At 39.3% G+C, this 17218-nt stretch overlaps 1 protein-coding gene across 5 annotated transcripts in view; it reads left to right on the forward strand.

The window, feature by feature from the left end:
- Positions 1-17218, forward strand: part of MTA3 (metastasis associated 1 family member 3) — a 218029-nt gene that overhangs the window by 103770 nt on the left and 97041 nt on the right. The window lies entirely within an intron of this gene.

The raw sequence follows: 17218 nt of genomic DNA on the forward strand, positions 1-17218 counted from the left end.
AGCATGTTTTACGTAGAGGGAACAGGTGAGCATGGCTGTATGCGGGCAGCAGCTTATGTGTAGGGTGGTGTGTAAGAGAGTGCAGTGTTTTTGTCCACTTCATGTTAACTTCTTTCAGCTTTTGTTCACAATCTTTCCTACTATAATTCAGCTCTCTACTAGTAAGTCATGAATGCCTTAAAAATTGTATATCAAGGGAAATATAGCATATTAATTTTATTTCAAAAATTGGCCCTGCTTCGTTAGCCTCCACTGTGGTTATTGAATCTGGTTTTTTGGGGGGCTAAGACAGGTTTGGAGACTTACTGAAGCTGTGATTTGGTCCTTGTATTACACACACACACACACACACACACACACACACACACCCAGCTCTCAGATCTTTTGTGTATATTTCTCTTTTCAGAAATGGATGCAGATTTTCTAAAGCAGCACATGTGTGACAGAGATACTGGAATCCTTGTCCTTCAAATCCTTTGAGAAATAATTTGATGTCAGTAGTTAGCATGACAGCATTGCTTTATTAAAATTTAAAAAATTTGGGGGATGCCTACCTGGCTTAGTGGTTAAGCATCTGCCTTCAGCTCAGGCCCTGATCCTGGAGTCCCGGGATCAAGTCCCACATTGGGCTCCCTGCATGGAGCCTGCTTCTCCCTCTGCCTGTGTCTGTGCCTCTCTCTCTGTGTGTGTCTCTCATGAAGAAATAAATAAAATCTTTAGAAAAAATTTTTTTTAATTATTTAAGATTTTATTTCCTCATGAGAGACACAGAGAGAGGTAGAGACATAGGCAGAGGGGAGAAGCAGGGTCCCCACAGGGAGCCCGATGCGGGACTTGTTCCTGGAACTTGGGGATCATGCCCTGAGCCAAAGGCAGACAGGCGCTCAACCACTAAGCCACCCAGTCGTCCCTATTTATTTTTTATTTAAATTCAATTTAGTTAACATAGTTTATTATTAGTTTCAGGGATAGAATTTAGTGATTCATCAGTTGCATACAACACCCAATGCTCATAACATCAGATATCCTCCTTAATGCTCATCACCTAGTTACCCCATCCCCCCCCTTCCTTCCAGCAACCCTGTTTATTCTTTAAAAGTCTCTTATGGTTTACCTCCTTCTCTGTTTTTATTTTTATTTTTCCTTCCCTTCTCCTATGTTCATCTGTTTTGTTTCTTAAATTCCACATTTAAATGAAATCATATGGTGTCTTCCTCCTACTGACTTATTTCACTTAGCTAATACCCTCTAGTTCCATCCATGTTGTTGCAAATGGCAAGATTTCATTATTCTTATTTTTTAATTTCTTTGAAAGATTTTGTTCTTTATTTATTTGAGATAGAGCACGAGCAGAAGCAAGGGATAAAGAGAGGGGGAGAAGCAGACTCCAACATGGGGTTCGATCCCAGGACCACAAGCTTATGACCTGGGTCAGAGGCAGACACTTAATCAGCTGAGCCACCTAGGCTCCCCAAGATTTCATTCTTTTTGATGGCCGAATAATATTCCATTGTGTATGCATATAACGCATCTCCTTTAGCCATTCATCTGTTAATTGATACCTGGGCTCTTTCCATAGTTTGCCTATTGTGGACATTGCTGCTATAAACACTCGGGTGCATGTACCCCTTCAAATGACTATTTTTGTATCCTTTGGATAGATACCTAGTATTGTAGTTGCTGGGTTGTAGGGTAGGTCTATCTTTATGTTTTTAAGGAACTGCCATACTGTTCCAGAGTGGCTGCATCAGTTTGCATTCCCACCAACAATGTAAGAGGGTTCCCCTTTCTCTGCGTCCTTGACAACATCTGTTGTTTCCTGAGTTGTTAATTTTAGCCATTCTGACAGGTGTGAGGTGGTTGCTCATTGTGATTTTGCTGAGTGATGTTGAGCATTTTTTCATGTGTCTGTCAGCCATTTGGCTTTATTAGGTTTTTTAGGGGACACTATGTTTAGATTGGCTCGAGTTAGTATATTCTGTGTGATTTGGGTCCTTTGCTGGAAAAAATAATCAAACTAGGTAATGTAGAAACAATCATTTTATCTACCAATGGAAGTATTTCAAGAAGTAGGAAAGTAAGCTAATTTTTCTTCAGATAGATGGAACATGAAAACATATTTCATCATTTTATAAATAATGTCTGTCACTAATAAATGCTGAAGAGCCATATGCATTTATTACTTAATTGAAAGAAGCTAGAATATAAGATTCATTTTAAGCTCAAGAACTAATGTGGCTAGTCGTAAGAATCTTGCCAGAACAAGAATCTGACAAATGGTTTTAAAAATGTATCCAAAACATGCAAGTACATTTTTATTTTTTTTTATTTATTTTTTTAAAAAAATTTTTAAATTTATTTATGATAGTCACAGAGAGAGAGAGAGAGAGAGAGAGGCAGAGACACAGGCGGAGGGAGAAGCAGGCTCCATGCACCGGGAGCCCGATGTGGGATTCGATCCTGGGTCTCCAGGATCGCGCCCTGGGCCAAAGGCAGGCGCCAAACCGCTGCGCCACCCAGGGATCCCCATGCAAGTACATTTTTAATTTACCATCCTGATAGCTTAGAATCTGTTTATAAGTAATGTTTCCTTTAACAGATTGGCCAGAATGGAAAAACTAGTATTGTGTTTTTCATCATCCATAAGAACTAAGAGAATATATTGAAATAAAATTATTAAGACCACCCCTGTGTTGAACATAGAAATTATATAGAATACACGATCCTTTTGAACATATTTTCTGAGTATATTCTAGATTAAGGCAATTACCAAGTGCTTGATAAATAAGATGATGTCCCCATCTTATAAATTTAAGGAGTTTACTGGGTGAATTTACCAGCAATTCTTTTGAATTATGATGAAGCATTATAAACATTTGAGGCTTTTATTTTTTGTTGTCTCGTTTTCTAAGTCCAGAGAGAGTAGTACAGAGCCACATTTTCTCATTTGTGGCTCTCATTTTCAAATAGCTAAATGGGGTTAGGAGCAGTCTCTGGCCAAAGCACAGAGCCATGCTAACCAGCCCTCATGCTGATGTAAACAAGTGCACATTGGAGTGATCTTCACAGTTTGCTCATGTTGAAGTCATGCCCTATCTATTTCTGCTGTAACAGGAGAAAATTATTGAAGCCTCATTGTTCTTTGGCAGCAAAAAGCGGTAATTTGGTGAATACTGGCATTTTATTCTCCAGGGACATTATTAAATGCCCAGAATATCCTCAGTGCCATATGGCACATAGGAGAAAATCTGACTGAGGCATTCCTGAGGTCCTTTGTAGTTTGTGAACCACAATACTCATTGGATATTATAAGCTTTTCAGAGTGGCATAGAGGCAACTCTTTGTTCCTTCTGATTCCACTGGCAGAGAGAGAGTAACCAGGATCAGGACGGTTCTGGATAGTTAGTGATTCACTTGTGTTCACGAGCTAGGTAGGATTTGAACAATGAAAATATCTTGGAACACTTTTGTAGGGCACAAGGAGAGAGGCAGAATGCTTTGTGCACAATGCCTGAAGTCATTAGTAATAGATTATGTGCTACATGGGCAGCCCCGGTGGCTCAGAGGTGTAGCGCCACCTTCAGCCCGGGGTGTGATCCTGGAGACCTGGGATTGAGTCCCATGTCAGGCTCCCTTCATGGAGCCTGCTTCTCCCTCTGCCTGTGTCTCTGCCTCTCTCTGTCTCTCTGTCTCTCATGAATAAATAAATAAAATCTTTAAAAAAAAAAAGATTATGTGCTACATACACTCTAAAGCACTATAAAATTGTTATGTCAGCTGCTAGACTTGTTATGAATCTATATATAATACTGTATTCAGTCTCATAGATAGACCATATTTAGCAAACTTGGCTTTTATAAATTCTAACATTCATTGAACCTTTGTACAGATTTTATTCCAGTTGCTTTATATGTGTTTCTTTTTAGTCCTCACACTGACATTATAAAGTAGGTCCTATAATTACCCCCATTTTACAGATGAAACTGAGGCACAAAAAGGTTAATTAAGTAACTTGTCAGTTTCACAGCTTTTATGTGGCAGATTGGGAAACTGAAACCAGGCCACCGGGCTGCAGATAGATAGAATTATGATGTGTACATGATTGGAAGTGTTAAAAAGTGTCAGAGATAAAAGGAAAGCTATTGAGTTACTTGTTGGATAGGTAGGCTCTTTGATATTTTATTTTTTCTACATAATTTTTCTAGGTAGATGTTCAAGTCAAATGGACAGAACTAAATTAAAAACTAAGTTAAACATATAAACCATACTATCCTAGTAAAAGATGATGCTACTGTGCTAGATTAGATTTAGTAGCAGCTGGGAACTACCTACTTGATTGGATGCCTAAGTTTATGGATATGTCTTGTAGATGGTCCAATGTCAGTTTTTCCACATCTTGAACACAAAAAGTTTGGCTTTTTTAAAAGCTGCTAATTATAGCATTCTGCATGTAATGATTAATGCCTCTTCCCAGCCTCTGGTGCAGGTAGTTAGTCATTTCAAAAGAGCCAGTCCTTTCCTGTTTGCCAGCAGCCTTTGAAGTTATGCTTCATTGTGTCTTTAAAGTATTTTCTTAGGTACCTGTTGATTATTGGCCTCAAATTTTTCCTGCAGTATGGGTGTTTGGGTGATTCGTTCTCTAAGTCTGCCTTGTTATGAAGAATGATTGGTGATAGAGAAACCATTATATTCATGTTGTTAGACCTGGCCCTCATTCAGAGCATCACTGGTAAAAATCTTGTCTACCTCATTGCTTTAACCTTGACTATGCTTTTTAAGAAGTCCGGAGAAGCTATTCCAGACCCTAAATGTGAGGTCAGCAGTAGGATAAGTCTTAAAGACATAAGTGCACATAGTGTTCAAGTAGTCCCTTAATGCCAGAATGCTTCAGAGAAATCCTTACATTCCTATCCTTTCCCAATCTGCCACTGGCTTTAAACAAATTTTAGGTTGGGATTCCAGAATATAACCATTACCATTGCTCTGTAGAAGATGGGCAGCAACCACAATTTATACAGAACTTTCCTTGGTTGAAACAATATACCATGTTGCTTCTACACGGTCTCCTCACCTCCAAAATGAGGAGCTTTTTTTTTTTTAAATATTTAATTTATTTATTAATGAGACACACACACACAGGCAGAGACACAGGCAGAGGGAGAAGCAGGCTCCATGCAGGGAGCCCGATGTGGGACTCGATCCTAGGTCTCCAGGATCACAACCTGAGCTGAAGGTGGGGCTAAACCACTGAGCAACTCAGGGGCCTTCCCACCCCCTTTTAAAGACTTTATCTATTCATGAGAGAGAGAGAGGCAGAAACAAGAGAAGCAGGCTCCATGAAAGGAGCCCGATGTGGGATTTGATCCCAGGACTCTGGGATCACACCCTGAGCCAAAGGCACATGCTCAACCACTGAGCTACCCAGGTGTCCCAGTGAGGAGCTTTCTTAATTTAATTGAAAAAGTATCTTGAACAGCTGATAAAAATCTTGGGGCTTATATATAATTTGTCTATATTGTTCTAGTCAGACTCAAGAGTATAAAATTCTTGAAGATTGGTGTCTTTATTTTTATTTTTCCTGCCTACTGTGGAACATAACACAAAATAGCCAGTTAGAATTTGATGCTTGCCTAGTTTTCATTAACTTTCTGTTCTTGAAGGAAATAAAAGTCATCAAGAGATAATAGAATAATCTCTTCTCAATTATTACTGACGTAAATGAAATTTTATATTATGTGTCTTTCCCCTTTCATGAGAGAGATTGGCTGTATGGAATCACGGGTTGCTCAGGACTCCCAGGGAAAGTGAGTTACTCAGAGTCAACATCAGGCTTTTACCTGGAGGGCTAGGCAGAGGATAGGAAATTGTTTTTATGTACATACAATCTGTCACTGAACAAAATGAGTTTAAGAGAAGTAGTATATAGCAACCATGAGAAAGGGAGAAATGGAAGTTTCTAGCAAGCAAGAGTTATTTGAGGGATGGAAGACCATAGTTCTTTTCTTAATCCCTAGTGTTGGTAAGGGTAGGGAAATCAATAACGCCTATATTCGAGTATTAGTATAATTAAAAACATCAGATTGTAATGTGTGCATATCCTTTGATCTAACAATTCCATTTTTTGGATTTTATTTAACCAAAATTCGTTTTTCTTTTTTTTGAAGATTTTTATTTACCTATTTGAGACAGGGAGTGCTCATGAGCCAAGGGAGGAGCAGAGGGAGAGGGAAAAGAAGGCTCCCTGCTGAGCAGGGATTCCAATGCAGGGTTCAATCCCAGGACCAGGGGATCATGACCTGAACCGTAGGCAGATGCTTTGACTGACTGAACCACCCACGTGTCCCTTAACCAAAGTTTTTTATTTTTTATTTTATTTTTTTTAAGATTTTATTCATTCATTCATGAGAGACACAGAGAGAGGCAGAGACACAGGCAGAGGGAGAAGCAGGCTCCATGAAGGGAGCCCAATGCGGAACTCGATCCCAGGACCCCAGGATCACACCCTGAGCCGAAGACAGACGTCCAACCATTGAACCACCCAGGCATCCCTCTTAACCGAAGTTCTTTTTTTTTTTTTTAATTCTTTTTTTTTAATTTTTATTTATTTATGATAGTCACACAGGGAGAGAGAGAGAGGCAGAGACACAGGCAGAGGGAGAAGCAGGCTCCATGCACCGGGAGCCTGATGTGGGATTTGATCCCGGGTTTCCAGGATCGCGCCCTGGGCCAAAGGCAGGCACCAAACCGCTGCACCACCCGGGGATCCCTTAACCGAAGTTCTTGATGCAGGCTTAGAAAGAGATATATACTGACTTGTTTATTAAATAGTTGTTTTATTTAGTCAGTAATTTTTACTTTGTGAATAAATGGTATCATTATCATTAGTAAGCATGTATCTGTATCAGGAATGTAAATAGAAATTTGGAATTTGATAGATTTCAGATTTGTTTTAATATCAGAAAATGCAAACAACTTTATTTTTTTTAAGCTTTTATTTATTCATTTGAGGAAGAGTGAGAGAGCATAGAGGGAGAGGGAGAGGGAGAAGCAGACTCTCTGCTGATCAGGGAGCCTGATGTGGGACTTGATCTCAGGACCCTGAGATCATGACCTTAGCTGGAGGCAGACACTTAACCAACTAGGCCATCCAGGCGCCCTGTAGGCAACTTTCATCTTTATAATTTTCTATATTTCAGGTTTTTTTCTGAACAAAACACAGTAGACATAGAATGGGAAGAACTTTATTTTAAAATTTGTGAATTTGGACTTTAGAGAGGGAAAGTGCCGTTTTGATTTTATTTCTATCCCCTTCCTTGCTGACAACATGGCTGGTTCTGATGAAGACAGAATAGATGGAGATCCACTAGAACTCCTCTTTATCCTCCTTTTTCCAGTAGTAGAAAACTAGTATCATTAACTATTGTTAATGTGATAGCAGACCTGTTTCTAATTTAAGGATACATTTTTCAAATATATTTCTTGCAAAATGCTGTTTCTTTTAAGAATTATTGTCAGTTCAGAGGTGCTTGCGTGGCACAGTTGGTTAAGCATCTGACCTTTGGTTTCTGCTCAAACAGTTTAATCTCAGGGTCATGAGATTGAGCCCTGTGTCTGGCCCTGCACTAAATGTGGAGTCTACTTTGAGACTGCCCCCACCCTCAAAAGACTCTCCATTTCCCTCACTTCCTCCCTGCTGCATGCACACTTGTGCTCTCTTTCAAATAAATAAATCTTTTTTTAAAAGAAGAATTATTGTCAGTTCATATTCCCACTGCAGTATATTATGACTGCCTGTTTTGTTGTTCCTTCAATGTTATTGCAAATTAAAAATTTAAAGATCTTATTTATTTGAGAGAGAGAACGAGAGGGAGAGCACAAGCAATGGTGGAGGGGCGGAGGGAGAGGGAGAAGCAAGACTCCCTGCAGTGCAGGGAGCCCGAGGTGGGGCTCCATCCTGGGACCAACTGAGCCATCCAGGTGTCCCTGGATATTAAAAATTTAAAATAAACTTATTTTCTGATAATGAGAGAGTTCTAATTTATTGTTGAAATGTTGAAAATACAGAAAAAGATACATACACACACACACACCTCTGTAGTTCCTCCATTCAGCAGCTCTGACATTTTGTTGTATCATTATTGCGTTTTTTCTTTTCTAATTTTATGTGTATTCATTGGATTTTGGCTGTGCATTGCTAGAATTGACTTGGAATGACAGAGGCACTGCATTATTTGTGTCTAACTTCCTCTCTCATTAAGTAATATTTATTCTTCAGCGCCACTAGTGTCATCTTTGCTCTTTCTAGGTTGGTTGGTTTGTTTTTAAATATTTGAGAAATGTAGTTGGAAAAGGAACAATGGAACAGCAGGAGGAGGGGAGGACAGTTAAATTAAGGCTGGAAAAATTCCATTCTTCAGAAGCTGACAGACATGCTTGATAAGTTTGATATGTGTGAAGGAGCAGAATGAAACTAGAGTAAGAATACTTTGTCACTCAGAAAGAGTGCTCATTCAAATTATAAATGCAAGTGTTACCACCTTGGGGCAAAGATTTACTCTGATCATGAAGGTACTCTCCTGTTTTCTTGAAGTTTTACTATTTCATCTTTTTATTTTTTAACCCGCCTCCCCCTTTTAAAGTAAGTTCTATGCACAACATGGGACTCAAACTCAAAACCTGGAGACCAGAGTCTCTTGCTCCACTGACTGAGCCAGCCTGGTGCCCCACTTTTTGTGCTTAAGTCTGTTTTATGTATATGATGTGAAGAGGGGTCAGTTAGAAAACTAAGGTTAAAAGATAGCATTGGGGTGCCTGGCTGGCCCAATTGGTAGTGAGTCACCTGGCTGGCTCAGTCAGTAAGCCTCAAACTCTTGTTTTCAGTTCAGGTCATGATCTCAGGGTCATGAGATCAAGCATCAGGCTCTGCACTAGACATGGAGCCTGCTTAAGATTCTCTCTCCCTCTCTACAAAAAGATACTGTTTACAATGTCATCGAAAAGCATAAAACAGAATAAATCTAAAGAAAGATGTATGAGGAAAGGGGAAACGTGTAAAAACTACAAAGAATTGCTGAAGGAACTAGACTTTAAAAAACACAGGATAAGTAAATGTATGACAGTATGTCAGTTTTCCCCAAATTGATCCAAAGATTCAATGCTGTTCCATGGAAAAAAACAGCATGTGTGTGTGTGTGTAAGGGTGTATGTGTGTGTAAATTGAGAAGTTGATTCCAAATTATAAGAGTGGAAAGGACCAAGAATATTGAAAATAAAGTATTTTCAAAGCGTGGTTTGTGGACCCCTCCCAGGTTTGTGAGATCAGAACTATTTCATAACAACAATAAGATGCTACTGCCTTTTCCCCATGTTGATTTTGCAAACGCAGTTGTTGATAAACTTAACATGAACCAGATCGGTGGCACTAAATTGTGCTAGAGTTGCCACTATATTCTTAATCTCTGTGCATTTGCAGTAAAACAAACAAAAAATTAAAATATCAAATTCCACTTAAGAATGTTCTTAACACTATATGTTGGCAAATTGAATTAAAAAAAAAAGAATGTTCTTGACAAAATAGTACAATTTATTTTAATAAATCTCAATCCATCTTTTCTGTTTTATTATTATTTTTATTTTTATTTTTATTTTTATTTTTGGTGAGGGATAGAGGGAGAGGGAGAGAAAAATGCAAGCAGACTCTGCACTGAGCAAGGACCCTGATGTTGGACTCAATCTCATGACCCTGAGATCATGACCTGAGCTGAAACCGAGAGTCGGAGACTTAACCGACTGAGCCACACAGGTGCCCTTGATTCTTAATTTCAGTTTTAGTTTTGATGTATAATACCTTATAGCAGAAGTTCTCAGTTCTATCAGAGTGAATCTCAACTTCTCCTTTACATATTTTATAATGCTTCCTGTATTATTCTGGAATGAAATGTCTAGATAACTTATTACTATACACATGATACATAATTAGTTTGGTATAAAATTTTGGGTTGAAAATGATTTTCCATCAAAACTTGGAAGGAATTACCCTATTCTCAGATATCTATTGTAATTGAATAGTAGTTTTATATCACATACATTTTTCATACATTGCATATTACCTATTTTTCCCCCCTCTCTTAAATCTTTTTAGAATTCTCTTACCAATATATAAGAAATACAGTTTTCTGAAATTTCAGTAATGCCTCAATGATGAGGATATTTGGTAGGCCATTTTTATTGGAAGATTCCGTCTTTTATATCTGGGAGTTCTTTTGCTAATATTTCTTTCAAATTTTTTTTCCTCTTTCAGGTACTTAATATTGCTTGTATGTTAGCTCTCCTGGATTGGCTTTGTTTCCTGTTTTTTTCTCATATTTTTTGGTTTTGGTTCTGAGCTAACTCTTTGACTTTTATCTGCTAGCATGTTGGATATTTTAATTTTGCCAAGTATGCTTTAGAATTTCAGAGGTGCTTTTTTTTTTTTTGTCTTCTGAATGCTCTTTTTCAGTGCATCCTTTTTTTCTTAAGTGTTTGATTTATGAATTATTGAAGTTTATTGGTTAATATCCAGAGATGTAGGGATTTTCCAGTTCTTCCTGTTATTGATTTCTGCCTTAATTTTACTATAATTAGAGTCCACTTTGTATAATTTTAGTCTTTAAAGGTTTGTTGAGGGCAGCACGGGTGACTCAGCAGTTTAGTGCCGCCTTCAGCCCAGGGCCTGATCCTGGAGATCCAGGATCGAGTCCCACGTCAGGCTCCCTGCATGGAGCCTGCTTCTCCCTCTCCTTGTGTTTGTGTCTCTCTCTCTCTGTGTCTCTCATGAATACTTTTTTTTTTTAAATTTTTTTTTTATTATTTATTTATGATAGTCACACACAGAGAGAGAGAGAGAGAGGCAGAGACACAGGCAGAGGGAGAAGCAGGCTCCATGCACCGGGAGCCCGACGTGGGATTCGATCCCGGGTCTCCAGGATCACGCCCTGGGCCAAAGGCAGGCGCCAAACCGCTGCGCCACCCAGGGATCCCTCTCATGAATACTTCAAAAAAATAAATAAATAAAGATTTTGTTGAGCCACATTTTCTGGCCCAGCAAGTGGCCAATTGTAAATATTCTATTTACTCCTGAAAATGATGCGTATTGCACAGTTGTTGTGTATAGTGTTCAAGAGTGTTGATGGTAGGGGCGCCTGGGTGGCTCAGTAGATTAAGCATCTGCATTCAGATGATCCCAGAGTCCAGGGACTGAGCCCAGCATTGGGCTACCTGCTCTGTGGGGAGTCTGCTTCTCCCTCAACCTCTGCTCCTCCCCCTGCCCATGCTCTCTATCTCTTTCAAATAAATAAAAATATTTCTAAAAAGTGTTGATGGTATTGGTTTTTCTTTTCCTTTTTTTTTTTTTTTTAAGATTTTATTTATTTATTCATGAGAGAGACACACACAGAGAGGCAGAGACACAGGCAGAGGGAGAAGCAGGCTCCATGCAGGGTGCCCGATGTGGGACTCGATCCCGGGTCTCCAGGATCACACCCTGGGCCAAAGGCAGGGGCCAAACTGCTTAGCCACCCAGAGATCCCCTGATGGTATTGTTTAATTAAAAAAATGTGTCATTTATACTTATACTGTGGTAGGCATGGCACAGTGTATAGAATGTCGGACTATTATGCTGTACTTTTGAAACCAGTATGTTATATGACAACTGCTCAGTGCAGCATGTTTTTGTTTTATGAATGCGATATATGCACAAATCTCTTTAAAAATTCTAATTTGTATCTTCAGAGTTCTCTTTTGTTGCTTAAACCACCTCTTTTCTCTAGATTCATTTTTTTTATTTTTTTATTTTTATTTTTTGTACTTTTGTGCTGTGGTCTTTTCTTAAGTATTAGTGATTCATACTTGTTTGTTTTTAAAACCAAGGGAATAATGACAAGGCCAATCAGAAGTTCTGTTCATGTGGGTCAGAATTTGTTGGTAAGTATCCTTTTAGGATGTGGAGTTAGTTTTACTAGAACCTTTACTTAAAGAAAACTAGAACTTTTTTGTAGGGCTCTGCCAGGTAAATCAGTATCATTTTTCCTAGCATCAGCTCTTTTTAAACGTATTTTGGCCTTTGTCTTGTAATTATTTTTTCTTGACTGGTTGTATTAGCTAAAACCACCAGTGTCATGTTTAATAATAATGTGTAGGGTGGGCATTTGTGCCTTATTCCTAATCCTAAATACACACACACACACACACACACACACACACACACACACACACACTTTAATCCAGCTCAGTGCTTTTTGGTTTCTCTGTTAAATGAAAATGCTTATCTTTAACTTTGGTTTACACTGTTCAGTCTCTTTTATATGTCGTTGTCTTCCAGAATTTTTGTGAAATCTTTGAAACCATCATGGGTGATGGACTCTTAGTGATTTTAGGTTCTTTTATTTTTAATGCTCTTATTTTCATTTTAAAGGCATCTCAGAGAGATGCCTGGCTGGCTCAGGAGTTGAGTCTCTGCCTTTGGCTTAGGTTGTGATCCTGGGGTCCTGGAATCAAGTCTTGCATTGGCCTCCCCACGAGGAGCCTGCTTCTCCCTCTGCCTATGTCTCTGCCTCTCTCTCTGTGTCTCTCATGAATTAATAAATAAAAAATCTTTTCTAAAAAAGACATCTCAGAAAAGAGGAGATAAGCATATGAGGTTTTCTAGTCATTTAATTCATTACTATTCTGTGGAGACTCTAAAAATATTCCCTTCCCCCACATCAAAACACTGTAAATTTCTCAGGTGGCTAAATAAATACAGTGTACAGTATTGGGACTTGTCCCTTTATGACTTTTTGTCAAGTGGAGTTATTAAACTGGGAAATGCATTGTGACTCATAAACCTAGTCAACATTGAAAAAATATTTCCATCTATTTTCAAAACCTGGAATTTGAAAGTTTTTTGATTCATGTTTTAACTAGAGCAAATAATATTTGAAGGTAAAATTTTTCTTTAGGTGGTCAGGCATATCAGAAACTAATGAGGGGTGACTGGGTGGATCAGTGGTTGAGCATCTGCCTTTGGCTCAGGTTATGATCCTGGGGTCCTGGGATCAAGTCCTGTATTGGATTCCTGCAGGGAGCCTGCTTCTCCCTCTGCCTGTGTCTCTGCCTCTCTCTCTGTGTCTCTCATAAATAAATAAAGAAAAGCCCAAAAATAGAAACTAATGAACAGAAGATATCAATCTATGAGCAGAGTGTTTTTTTTTTTTTTAAACAAAAATGTTCCAGAGACTGCAAAGCTATAGTTAATAGATGAGAGATGGGACTAGACTGCCATAGTGAGTTTATGAATTGGTATGGTTGGGGATAGTATATCCATATATGGTTTGAAGTAACCTGGTATCCAAAAGCAATAGATAATAGAACAGATTTTTTGTTGTTGTCAAGATCCCAGAAAACTGATCTGCCGTCTTCCTCTTTTTTTTTTTTTTTTTTTTTTATTTATGATAGTCACACACAGAGAGAGAGAGAGAGAGAGAGGCAGAGACACAGGCAGAGGGAGAAGCAGGCTCCATGCACCGGGAGCCCGATGTGGGACTCGATCCCGGGTCTCCAGGATCGCGCCCTGGGCCAAAGGCAGGCGCCAAACCGCTGCGCCACCCAGGGATCCCGTCTTTTTTTTTTTTTTTCTTTAAAAATTTAATTTATTTACTCATGAGAGACAAGGGGGAGAGGAAGAGACACAGGCAGAGGGAGAAGCAGGCTCCCTGCAAAGTCCAATGGGAGACTTAATCTCTGGACCTCTGGGATCATGCCCTGAGCCAAAGACAGATGCTCAACCACTGAGCCACCAGGTGTCCTGCCCTCCTCTTTTTTCTTTCTTTTTTTAAGATTTTATTTATTCAGGAGAGACACAGCAAGAGAGAGGCAGAGACCCAGGAAGAGAGAGAAGCGGGCTCCATGTAGGGAGCCTGATGTGGGACTCAATCCCAGGATCACACCCTGGTCCGAAGGCAGACACTCAACCGCTGAGCCACCCAGGTGTCCCTGTCCTCCTCTTTTGAAAAATCTAAACATGTGGTTGGAAGAACAAATATTAAAAGTCTGTACTGCCCGAGATAACCTAAAGATTTAATGCAATCCCTATCAAAATACCAATAGTATTTTTCACAGGACTAGAATCTTAGGTATACTTTCAGAAACACTTCATGCACATAGAAGCAATGAGGTATGTATGTGTCTGTAGTAAATTGTGGAATAAATTACAACACTATTATATTGTACATCATGAACATGCTATAATGGTACCTATATGAGTTGAGTCTTTCCACAGTGTAAGTTTTATTCAGTCAAAGCAAGGTTCACATAATTGAAAAGCAGGTTCAAGATTTCAGACACAATGACATTTCACTGCATTCAACTTGTCTTTATAGCAGGTACAGAAAGCAAAGCACAATACAAAGTCACACAGCAAACAAGATACAATAAGGAGCAAAAAGTTAATGAACCAAATGCAAAGTTGTCTGTGAGCACGCTGTTGAGATGAGGCCTTAGTTCCATCCAGGTCAGCTCTTGGCACTTACTATTTATTATATTCAACCAGTGGATGATCTCTGTTGTGGTCAGAGATCAGTTAGGCAGAGTTTTCTGGGGGCAGTTGCCTTTTTAATGCGGTCAGACATGGAAGGGTCAGCATCTGGAGAGTGACAGTTTGCTGCAAGTCTTTGCTTTTTTAAGGGAGTGTAGTCAGTCTTGGGTCTTTGTAGGCCTCTTCTAATTCTACTGCTTATCAGCTTTCAGTTCTTCTAGGCTCTCTTGGCTTTGCTGGTTATCAATTTTGGATGCCATCAGCCCATGCTGGTTTTGGTGATACTGGTCTTAGCTGTAATGCCCTTGGCTGCTTACATCATTGCTTGACACGAGTTACTGCTTGACATAAGTGACTCCATCTTACTCGCTACATTGTGCTTTTTAAATGAAGTATCTTGGACATAAGAAAAGCACTGAGCTGGATTAAAGTATTTTTTTTTTGGATTAAAGTATATTCTGCATGTTGTCTCAAGCTCTGGTGTTTCACATGGTTGTGAAAATGCCTGTAAGATTTTTCTAGTACTCAGAACAATTTGTTATACTGTGCTAGGGAAGAGGATCTTCCTAATACCTGTGGCTTTTTGGACATCCACTTTCTCCTAGCTATACAAAGGGGAAAAAAGGCACCAAGAGAGGGATTTTTCCCCCTTGAATTCCTCTTTTATAATTTGTTTCATATTTTTTATCAAATCTGCAGAATCTTGGATTAAAGTTTTGTTGCTTTGGTTTTCTCACATGCCACAGACAGAATGAGCTTTCCAAAACAGTATTTGTCATTTTTCTTTGCAGAATCCATTGATCTGTTACATTAAACCCAGACTTCTCTTAGCTTTTTATTCCTTTACTTTACCTACTCAAATAGCTGTTCCAGGCTTTGTTTTGTTTGTTTTGGGCCTTCTTTAATTTTTATTTCTTAACATCTGTTAAAGCAGAAAATATATCTTTGAATAAAAATGTTTAAAGGATTCCAGATTTCTTTCTCTTTTTTTGGTCCTTTTTATAGTCTAAAGATCCATACAATCATATTCTTCCTCTTATGTAGACAGTCCTTAAGTATTTGCTTCTTAAGCTATACTTAAGAAAACTGTGGTTCAGGGTGCTTGGGTGGCTCAGTCCGTTAAGCATCTGCCTTTGGCTCAGGTCATGATCCCAGGGTCCTAGGATCGAGTCCTGCATTGGGCTCCCTGCTCAGTGGGGAGCCTGCTTCTCCCTCTCTCTGCCTACTGCTCTCCCTGCTTGTACGCACACACTCTCTCTCTGTCAAATAAATAAATAAATCTTTAAAAAAGAACACTGTGGTTCAGGGTACCTGGGTGGCTTAGTCAATTAAGTGTCTGACTCTTGGTTTCGGCTAAGGTCATGATCTCATGGTCTTGGGATTGGGCCCTGCATCAGATTCTGTGCTCAGTGCAGAGTCTGCTTCAGCTTCCTTCTCCCTCTCACTCATTCTCTTTCTCAAATAAATATTTATTTATTATAATATAAATATAAAATATATATTTATTCATGAGAGACACAGAGAGGCAGAGACATAGGCATAGGGAGAAGCAGGCACCCTGTGGGGAGCCCACTGCAGGACTCAATCCTAGGACCCCGGGATCATGACCTGTGCCGAAGGTAGATGCTCAACCACAGAGCCACCCAGGTGCCCCAGATAAATAAAATCTTAAGAAAAAAACCCTACACAACAACTGTGGTTCATCAATTTTAGAGCAGTGATTCTCAACCAGGGACAGTTTTGTCTCCTGGGGGTCATTGAGCAAAATCTGAACAGTTTTGGTTGTCTCAGCTAGGTGTGGTAGTGCTACTGTTGTTCAGTGGGGAGAGGCCAGGGATGCTGCTAAATACCCTACGTGCACAGGACAGCCCACCACAGTGAAGAATTACCTGGCTTCATATGTTAGTAATGCCAGGGTTGAGAAAACTTGATATAGATCCATGGTAAATAATCTTTGCTTCCTTGGTATATGTATATTATTTATACAAGTATATGTACTTTATTTAATTAGGATCTATTTTTTACTTTAAATTGAAGTTTTAAAAAATATTTTATTTTATTTATTTATTTGTGAGCAACCCCAGAGAAGCAGGCAGAGATGTAGACAAAGGGAGAAGCAGGCTTCCCACAAGAAGCCTGATGCGAAACTTGATCCCAGGACCCTGGGATCATGATCTGAGCCAAAGACAGACACTTAACCACTGAGCCACCCAGGTACCCCTAAATTGTATTATTTTTCAAAAGTCAAATATATGTAGATAGTTGTGTAATAATATCCAGGGCAGTCCACCCACCCCCCCCCCCCCCATAGACATTTTCAACTTTTCTGTGGCTTCTGTATTTATACCACTCTTACACTGCTACTATTACTTTTTCAGTTTTATTTATTTTTTTATTTTAAAATTTTTTTTAATTTTTATTTATTTATGATAGTCACAGAGAGAGAGAGAGAGAGAGAGAGAGGCGGAGAAGCAGGCTCCATGCACCGGGAGCCCGATGTGGGATTTGATCCCGGGTCTCCAGGATCGCGCCCTGGGCCAAAGGCAGGCGCCAAACCACTGCGCCACCCAGGGATCCCCTACTTTTTCAGTTTTAGAAATCCCTCTTTCTCTTCTGTTTCCTTTACCTTGTGTTCCCAATATGTCACTTTTTTTTAAACTTAATAAT

The sequence above is a fragment of the Nyctereutes procyonoides genome, unplaced genomic scaffold (assembly GCF_905146905.1).
Source record: "Nyctereutes procyonoides isolate TBG_1078 unplaced genomic scaffold, NYPRO_anot_genome, whole genome shotgun sequence".
NCBI lineage: Eukaryota > Metazoa > Chordata > Mammalia > Carnivora > Canidae > Nyctereutes > Nyctereutes procyonoides.